The 8,291-nt window shown below is 35.6% G+C and overlaps 1 non-coding gene across 1 annotated transcript; it reads left to right on the top strand.

The window, feature by feature from the left end:
- Window positions 1-7,804: 7,804 nt before the first annotated feature.
- LOC127099334 (small nucleolar RNA R71) lies at window positions 7,805-7,911 on the top strand. Its single transcript, XR_007793850.1, has one exon. It is a non-coding gene; the product is annotated as a small nucleolar RNA R71 (small nucleolar RNA).
- Window positions 7,912-8,291: the final 380 nt, after the last annotated feature.

Here is an 8,291-nt window from a genome sequence, read left to right as displayed (position 1 = left end):
TTTCTAGCATACATGACAATATGACTTAACGAACAAGTATTTCCCTTGTATTTTTCAAAGTCTGGGACCTTGAATTTGACCAGAATTTTGACATTAGACACTAGACACAGCTCAACAACACTCTTACCAAATATATCCTTCCCTCTTAAAGTCTTCAATTTCTTGTGCAGCTCAAGAAACTGATCCTTCATTTCATCCATCTTCTCATAAACATATGGACCTTTAGACGACTCAGAGTGGTAAATGATGTCCTCAACACGAGGCAGAGTATGAACGATAGGAAGAGGTACTAACAAGACCGTGCTAGATGCCACTACAACAGCAAATGTAGACGCGTACCCTTCAAGCACAAAATTGGTGGCATTCCCCACAGGAACCCAACAGGCATGACAGGAACATACTGGCTAGAAACCACAGGCACAAATGATGATGCAATATTTGAGATGATAGTTCTCTGAGGGGGAGGAGTTGCAGGAGGTGGAAACTATTGGTTCTGAGCAACTATTACAGACTCCATCAAGGTTGTGAGTCTGGCAATTGCGTTCTTCAGTTATCTATTCTCTTGTTCAAGGTGCTCCATTCTCTTCAGTCGATTGGCTCGACTGTTATAATGACGAGTCAACTTGGCTGATACACAGAAGAAGAACTGATAAGACACCTGGCGGAAGAAACTTGTTATGAAATTGATGCATGAAATGTAATGTTTTTTATTCAATTTTAATTCCAAGGAACATATGAAGTATCATTTGCAAATATTTTCAATTAATAATAACAATTAATAATAACAATTCAATTGACCATAAAATCTCTTTTTATTCATAAAATTTGGAAGGATTACACTGAGTACAATTTCAGAAACCAAAATACAAATACAAGAGATAAGGAAACTATCATCCTAAGGATCCCTAACAACTGCATCAGATGATCTGGCTACGGGAGCATACTTCCTTCAAATGCGTCGAATCTCGGGACATAAGTCTCAATGTAGAATCATACCAAACAATATCATCATTAGTGAGAGACATAAGTCTTTGGGACCACCGTAAACATCGTCGGTTCTCTACGAAAACAGGCGTCTGAGGCAAGTGTGAAATAAACCACTTGTACAGAAGAGGAACATACCACATAATATTTCCACCACCTTTAGAATTCCTCAAATTCAAAGATAAATACATGTCACCTAACAGAGTCGGAATAGGATTTCCAATCAAGAAAAATCTAATGGCGTTAACATCAACAAAACCGTCAATGTTATGAAACAAAGATAGACCATAGATGAGCAATACCAAGATAGCTTCAAAAGCATCCACGCTACCGGCTTGAGCAAAAATAGTAGCTCTAGCAATGAGAAACTCATAAGTCAACCCAAGAATCCCTCCTTTCTTCACCAAATGAGCATCAATCTCAGATTTCCTCAGATGAAGGGCCTCAACTATGACATGGGATCTCGGGATATCCTCCAATCCACTAAAAGGTACTTTGTCAAATATGGGTATACCCAAGAGATGAGCATACTCCTCCAACGCGGGTACAAGCTGATAGTCGGGAAAAGTGAAACACCGATAAAAAGGGTCATAGAACTGAACCAAAACACTCAGAAGTCCTTCAAACACATTAGTAGATAATACGAACAAGAGCTTCGCATGACGTTTCTTGAAATCCAATGGATCTAATATGAAGGATGGCAACTTCCTTAACTCTTTCAAATTAGGACATCTGAAACTGTACGTCTTAGTGTTCCTTCGTCCATAATCCATGGTCTGGAAATATTTGCACACAAGTCCTTAGTTCCTTGAAATTTATTTTCTGTGATGAATTTTATGATACACATGTATGCATGAATACAATAATCACACACAAGGGATCACACACATGGCAAACACAAACATAGGTCAAAGGATGGATCAAGTCATCATCAAGATAAATCATCCATTTTGGTGGATTATGGTTTTCACCTTATCAACACCCAAGTTCCATTGATATTGATGAGACTGATCGGATCAACCAAGAATCAAAGGGTTTGTTGTGAGTCACGAGCATGAAGTCGGGTTAAGAACCATCCCAAAGGAGTGTACTAAGGATAAAAACCTATAGATCATGTTCTAAAAAGTTCCTAGAGTCTTGATCCCATCTATCAATACTATATGTTAGGATGACTGACTCATTAACCCATAGTATTCTCAAGAGAAACTCGTCTGAGTATAGTATCGTGTAATAACTGTTATCAAGTCTACACTTGAACAATCTCCGCACTACGTCCTAAATAGGACAAGTTGGGTTAAATTTTCTACGGTCCTTAGCTTCTTAGATCCTAGATTTAGAGAAAGTAATGTCTATCCACGACTTACTCGTGTGACATCAGTAACTCCAAAGAGGTCTCCACTGAGTGGGGGATCTCATGTCAACTCTTTCAGGACTACTCCTTCAAAGCCAACATGACTATACCCCCTTCCTATCTTAGATTTCACTCAAGTTCGAGTTAGAACTTATCTCACCACACAGATATCACCAAGCACAACAGATAGAGTATCACACAATAATATATACAAACAATCAAATATACAAATATACACATAAAAAAGTAGGATAAACCCACTAAGGACTACTCCCCAGTAGAGTCGCCACTTAATTTCTGTAGCGGTAAATTCATGACCATCAAGCTATGGATAAACTTGACGTCAATAAAACCAGAGTCGCCACCGCGCTTTTATTGTTTCCAAAGGAAAAGGGAAAAGTACGAACAAAACCCAAATATAAGAAGTTTTCAAATTAAAACTAATAAAATCTCAAAGATTATAGGTAAGGGGGTTGGTTACTCAGAGGGAATGTGTTAACACCCAAAGTGTCATAGGTACTCCTAGGGAGCCCTTTTTTGTGTGTAAGTGTTTTGGTCTATATGATGTTTGATAAAATATGGAATGAGGGGATGAGAATATAATTCATTAATTATATTTTGGTGTTTGATAAGACCTTCAGTCTTATGCCTACGTACTAACATAAAAATGAGGGATCAAAACCCCGTAGTTTATGGTAAAAATTTCAAAGAAGTATGTGAATTGATTTTAATCAAAAGTTTAACAGAAAAGGCACAAAAGGGCAAATATTTGAATGAGGTTGTTAGTTCTTTTTGTCCTTTTTCAATTAAAGTCAATATTATTAAGTTCATTCGTAAACTTGATTAAGTAAGATTTTAAAATTCATTGGCATAAGGCCAAAGTTTCTAATCATTAAAACATGTATAAGTTAGAAAACACAAACAAAGAAAGTTTTTGAAAAAAGGGAGAGAATTTGAAATTTAAGAAGTGGGAGGAGTTGAAGGGACTATCCTAAACAAAAATTAAAAGTTAAGGGTTGAAAAGATCTGATCAATGGGATGCAACCCAACATACAAGAATGTCGTATAGAAACTTACTTTCCTTTGGGCTTTTAGCAAACAACAAACATAAGCAATATCCAAGCAAACCATATGAAGACCATGGCATAAAATAAAGATAGCCAGAATATCCAAGCAAGCAATCCAATAGCTAGCAGTCTTCAGTTTCTTCCAATGCATCAGATGAAAAAATATTCCTTGGCCAACTCAGAACAATCATCAGACATCAACAATTATAACAGGATAAAAATTAATCACAAAGACAAAGTGATAGATGAGTCAAACTCATTCAAGGATCTTGCATTATATGAAAGGTACATACAAGGATAATTCAGTCTCAGATAGTGGCATTCTCCAAGTCCTCAAAGCATAGAGAAGCTTCCTATCCTAAGTCCAAAAGCTCAGATCAAGTCCAACAGTCCATCAAGATGTTTTTTTAGGATTTTTGTTGTTATTATGTGTTTTAAGGTCTTAAGACCACAAACAAAATCAAAACAAATAAATAATATATACAATAACAAGATATGACTCAAGTGAGCAAAGTGAAAAGGATTGAAACATAAACAAGTTGCATGAAATGTATATGACAGTTGAATGATAAATATACTGAAATTTAAATTGCATTAAGTAAATGAATTGAAATTAAAGCAAAATTAATAAAGTGTTAGTCAAATGTTAGTGAAAAGTTTTAATTGTTAAGTCATTCTTTGGAGAATACTTAACCATTCATTCACATGTATGAATCCTTGAACCAAGACATCATCCATGAGAAGGGCTCCAACTTGGATAAATCAACAAGTATGCCACTAGCTCTCATGAATGGAAAAAAGGTCAAGTATTCACACAATGCCATGAAGAATGGGAGACTTACAATCTCACTTACAAGAATGATATGCCTTTTGGGATATATTTAGCTCTATGTTAAGCAATCGTAATTGGACTTATGTAGAAGTCACAACTATCTGAGGTCGGGTAATAAAAATATAGTTGTTAATGCATGTTAGAGATTTGGTACAAAGAACCAAACTCCTAAAACATACCACACACTCAAAAATGGGAGGGACCTATCTCAGTCTAGCTCATGTTGATTCATCTAACCCAAGGTCATTGATGAATCAACTAGCATTAGACATGAAGATAATTCATTGGTCAATGATGGATTGAGGAAGAATAGGGATGAAGATGAAGATGGAAGGGGAAATAGAAATCCAAATTGATCATAGGGGGAATTTCATCTCATCAATATTATCCATTCATTTTGGGAGATGAAATGTACATTTCATCAATCCCCTAAATCCAATAGTATTGGTCAAACAAAAGTTAAATCAACCATGATCAAGGTCAAATAGAAAGTCAAACATCACAAGACCATAAAAACGGCTCAACACAATTTTCAAGCAATTATTCAATTAAATATCAATTTAAAAGAGAATAAAAGTGCATTTTAAAATGGACAAAACCTCAAATCCCTTCAAAACACCAAATAAATGGCCAAGGGATTTATCCTAGGTCAAACAAGGTCAAAGGACCTTAAACAAATAATTTCATGATTTTTGGAAAGTCAGAAGTATTTAAAAAATATTTAAAACAAGTCAAAAAACATTTAATTCATAAAAAATATCAAAATGAGTCCAAAAAATGTTTTTAATTCAAAATATGATAGAGGAGAATATTTAAAGATTTTTGGTGAAAGTTCCATATTTTTTGGATTAAAAATGAAATTAATATGAATTAAACAAAATAAATGGATTAAATGAAATATCAGAATTAAAAAAGAAAATAGAAAAAAAAAACGAGGCCCATCAGATCTGCCTCATTAACTGAGGTGGCAGATCTGATGGCCCAAGCGTGCGTGTTTCACAATTGTCCTTAGTCAATGTGAAGTAGACTTGGTAATTAAAAGGAGCGACTTAGATTAAAAAATTTTAATTAGATCAAATGGTCAGGAGACGTGACAACACATCACTGGAGCCCTAGCTCCGGTGGACCTCACCAGACTGGTCCACCACCAACCATCAAGAAAATGAAAAGTAAGGACACTATTTTACAGAGAAAAAACTCAGAAGCTCGAATCCGATCTCAATTACACCTAATTCCAAATATATTGAGAGATATGAGGAATTGAATATTGAGGTACACAATCTGAGTTGCTTCGATTTGACCTCAAAGAAACTCAATCTTGTTGCCTACATTGGTAGGACTTCAGACAACCAATAAACAGGTAGAATAGTGGAGAATTGAGTGAGAATCGAAGGCTTGAAGTTTTGGAAAATTCACCTTTGGGTAGCAGTGATTTGACTGGATCTTGATGCAATTCCAATTGGTTCTTCCTCCTCTTGCTTGCAGTGATCAATTGAGATGAAAATGACTATGAATCCTTGGAGTTCTTGTTCACAGACAGAAGTTGAATCAAGAAATTGATTTTAATGAAATATTTAAGGAATTCTATGGAGTAGGGTTCTGAGTTTGCTTGGCAAGGCTTGGGCAAGGTGTCTGTCATTTCTGAAGCAATGCATTAGTATTTATAGGCTATAGAATTCAGTTTTGCACCATTTCAAATTTGGCCAAAAATAGCAATGTTGTGCATGGGCATGGAATTAGGCCCAACCAATGATACAATCCACTTCCAATTTTTGTGCAATTGATGTTGAAGTCATTACATGGAAGCATGCAAAAAGAATTAATCACTTGAGTGCAAAAGTTTCCAAACCAAACCAAACAAAGGAGTCATGTGCAAGTCCCTCAATTCTTGTCCAAATGGAGTGATCTTGGATGCTTTAAAAAGGTGACATCAAGGGGAACAACTTTGATATTTAAGAAATTTTCATTTGGGACTTAGATCATGATGAATTTTAAGGTGGAAGTTGGAGAAATCAAACATGGTTGAAGATTTTCTAAGTACTAAGTCAAATGACCACTTCTTCCACCTTGAATAACTTTTTCTATGAGCTTCAAATGAAAATGGTTTCTTCAGAAAAGTTATATCTATTTCGTTCTTATTAAATTAGGTCACAAATTTGATACCATTTGGAATTTTCATGAGGGAGTTATGGATTTTATAAGTTGAGGAAAATTGCTTGTTCAATGGTAATGACCCAAAGTGGCCTATAATGTTTCCTCTTGGAACATGCCCTTGAAAGTAGATTTTGACATTTATCAAAGAATAAAAGTTGGAGAAGGAATATTGAAATTAATAATGAAACCTGGATGGCCTTCATATCATAAAAAATTGATCAAGTTATGGTTCTTGGAAGTTAACCTCCTAACTAGGGCACAAACAAGATGTCCTATAATATTACTAAAGAAGTCATACATTACTTCTTTGAACCAACTTGATGCCAACATTACGGTTGTTTGGAATGTCATAAGGAGTAAATTTTCCAAGCAAAATTATCTCTTGATGCCAACATTACGGTTGTTTGGAATGTCATAAGGAGTAAATTTTCTCTTGTAATAATTTTCATATGACAAAAATTGTATGAGATAGGGTCTAGGGAACCCTAGTTTTGACCAGTTGACTTTCTCTGGTCAACTTCTTTGAACCAACTTGCAAACTTGAAGTTATCTTGATATTTGGGACTCATACAGGATCATATATTCTTAAAATGATGTATAATGAATCATACCTTGATATCTTTGACCAATTGATGAAGAAACTTACTAAAGAAGTCATACAAGATACCTAGATGAATTAGGGCTTCCAAGGCAAACAAGCTTGAAACTCTTGATGAATTCTTGATCAAATTGACAAATAAATAACATGGGGATCCATATATGGTGCTTAGAACCAATATGGACCATTTTTGGATTGATCTCTTGCATTGAGGGTCTTAAACCCTAGTTGTGGGCTTGGTGAGGCACAAGTGGACACACATAGACCTACAAAAGGAACAAAGACATACATAGATATATTTTGGTATTTTGGTTTGTAAACAAAGAAAAACAAAGTATGATACAATCAAATGTGCTTAGTGATCTCTCCCAATGCGAACCCAATGAATGAGGGGTGAAGAGGATACCAAGTGTGTGATCACAAGGCCAATGCAAATGATGAGATATCATGAGGGATCTTAGGGTCAAAATTGGGGTCTTACACTAGGGGTTCCACATAATTCACAATTTGGTGTTATAGCAGCTACGACAGATGCTGGTGTTATGGACAAGCTTTCAATCTTTTGAGTAAGCGCATCCACTTTAGCATTGACGCGATCTATGTCATTAACTTCGTACATTCCTCCTCTCGGAGTTGGTTTTTCTACAATAGCACGTTCACCTCCCTATTGAAAATTATTTTGAGCCATGTTCTCTATGAGTTCATAAGCTTCTTCATATGGTTTGTCCATTAGAGCATCGCCAGCGGTAGCGCTTAAATTCATCTTAGTGTTCTACAACAGACCATTGTAGAAAGTATGAATAACCAGTCATTCTTCAAGTCTATGGTGTGGACAAAGTCGCATCATGTCTTTGTATCTTTCCCAAGCGTCAAAAAGAGATTCATTGTCTTTTTTCTTAAATCCGTTGATTTGAGCTCTTAGCATAGTTGTTTTGCTTGGTGGAAAATATTGGGCTAAGAAGAGATTCTTCAACTCGTCCCATGTGGTTACTGAGTTTAAAGGTAAAGACTGGAGCCAAGCTCTAGCTCTATCTCTTAATGAAAAAGGGAAAATACATAGTCTAATCGCTTCTTAGCTGGCACTAATTTCTTTCACTGTGTACGCGTACTGCACAAATACTGACAAATGTAAGTTAGGATCTTCTGTAGGACTACCTGAAAATTGGTTTTGTTGAACGGTTGATAACAACGAAGGTTTCAACTCGAAATCATTTCAATTGATGACAGGGGCACCAATGTTGTTATGTGGTTATGCTTGCGATGGAATAATATAATACTTTAATGAACGATTTTGTGGTCTTTCGG

This window comes from Lathyrus oleraceus, chromosome 6 (assembly GCF_024323335.1).
Source record: "Lathyrus oleraceus cultivar Zhongwan6 chromosome 6, CAAS_Psat_ZW6_1.0, whole genome shotgun sequence".
Classification (NCBI taxonomy): Eukaryota; Viridiplantae; Streptophyta; class Magnoliopsida; order Fabales; family Fabaceae; genus Lathyrus; species Lathyrus oleraceus.
This window is presented reverse-complemented; position numbering and strand designations above follow the sequence as displayed.